Raw genomic sequence first — 2,280 nt, forward strand, 5'->3', positions numbered from 1 at the left:
GAAGGAATGAAGAGTTTGGCATGCTCCACGTGTTGGGACTGGGGAGACGAAGAAGCCTGCTTGTTTATGCTTTCGAAGCTCGTGTGACTGAAAGCATGAAAGCAGCATTTACAGAGTAAACACCAATTTAGCCGTAATTCTTGGTGGATTGACCTCAGTTCTGCCTGAAGAGATGATCGAGTCGTATTTTGTCAAATATAGAGTAGTAAAAAAACCTTGATAACACACAGGACTGTCTTGTGGACGGACAACAAGATGAACTTGTCGATGACGAATCTTGTGCGAGAGAAGTGTACGTTGAACATCAGGAAACCCACTATGATGAATGCATCTAGTGTTGTGATGCAATCACATGACAATGGAGCTTGAACCCTTTGTTCTTATTGTGCACCTGTGTTTTTCGCAGAAGTCTGGCTTTACAGTACGTGTACAGTCGAACCTTGATTATCCGGACTCGTTGGGACTATATGAAATAGTCCGGATAATCGAGGGTCCAGATAATTGAGAATATGAATATTAATGAGGAATAAAAACTGATTAAATTAAGAAAGCGACATTTAATCAAAACAACAAGATGGTCTACATCCTCACTGTCCAAATTGTGAATACATTACTAACACCACATTCAGCTGACAAATTTGTTCCTTTTTCTTTTTTCTTTAATCGCAAAACTATAGCCTGTTTATCTTTTATTGAAAGAACGGATTGCTTACGCTTCAAGGACATGATGATTGTGAATAAACATTCGTGGCGTAGTGTACATGTAGCTTGTTCGCCGAACGAACCAATAGAGCGTGAAATTTCACTGAGCAACAGAGCAACTCTAAGCCAATCAGAACTCATTCGAAAGGTCTTCATTAGTTACAACTTGTGCGAGCACTGCTTTATTTTGCTTTTTGAAAGCAAAACAAATTTGCCTGTACTTTACTTTTCAACGCTGTAGTTTTAAAAAGAATATGGCTACGGATCTTGATCATGACTAATAAATATTCATGACAAAATTGGGACCAGAGAAAAAGTCCAGATAATCGAGGTTTGACTGTACATGTCAGTTTTGGCATTTTCAAAATGACATCTTCGATCTCCAGCACCTACAATTTATGGTTGTGATATTGTCTCATGCATTTTCCTATCTGATAGTGTTTTGTAAAAGCACAGGGAAATGATCAGCTGTTACATAGCAATTACTTAACACATGACACATGATAATCACCAAAGAAATTATGATGCCTCTTGTTCCTGTCTTTGAACTTGACAAGCTATACAGACCTGCTGAAAATCCTCGAGCTCATCCCACAGTTAACTCATGGCCAATTGATGAGCTTGGAAACTGGTGCCTTAAAAGTTAGCGGGGAAGGGCTTGAGGTAGTCCAGGCCTACAACCAGGGAGGTATCCATGGCAACTCCGCAAGCGGGAACCACTCCTGAAGCAGCTGCTAACAGACACCGTGACACTGAAACTAGTCCAGTGGAAATACTTACCTAACCTTATAGTTACATGTATCTCCTAAGACAAGTTGCCCTTTAGGAAGAGAGGGCAGGACTGATGAATCCGCAAAGATTTGCCCACAAAGGAACTGATCCGTAACAATCACTAGAATGCCAAGCTATACTTGAAAGCCCCTGCAAATTCCAGGGGTACCCCACAGGTCATATGCATGTGGCTCAGTTGGTTGAGCACCGGACTGTCATGCCGGAGGCCGTGAGTTCAACTCCGGCTGGACCAACACTTAGGGTCTTTAAATAACTGAGGAGAAAGTGCTGCCTTTGTAACTACATCTGCAAATGGTTAGACTTTTAAGTCTTCTCGGATAAGGATGATAAGACGGAGGTCGCGTCTCACAGGCCTTGTTCATTAACTCTGTGGGACATTAAAGATCCCACACACAATATGAAAAGAGGAGTGGATAGTGTTCCTGGTGTTGTGGTCTGACCTTTCCAGCATGTGGTCGGCTTGGCAGGATTAGCTTGAAGGGCGTCTGTGTGAATGAGACCACAATTGTGAATAACAGCCAGAGGTCAGGCTACTTAGCCAAGTGCTGGAAACCAGTCTAAGGTCTACAGTCCATGAAGCGTTTTACTTTTGCAAATGTTAACGGTTTGCCTGATTATGAGTCACTTTTGAACAATGAAACGTTGGCGGTTATCTTAAGTTCAGGAATATACCCATAAATGTACAGTCCCTCTTTAAGTTAAAGGCAATTCAGAATGCTGCACAAGGCCACAGAGCACTCAATTTTTGGCAGGTACAAAACACAAGTCTCAGGTCACAGGTCTCAT

The sequence above is a fragment of the Montipora capricornis genome, chromosome 11 (assembly GCF_036669925.1).
Source record: "Montipora capricornis isolate CH-2021 chromosome 11, ASM3666992v2, whole genome shotgun sequence".
Taxonomy (NCBI): domain Eukaryota; kingdom Metazoa; phylum Cnidaria; class Anthozoa; order Scleractinia; family Acroporidae; genus Montipora; species Montipora capricornis.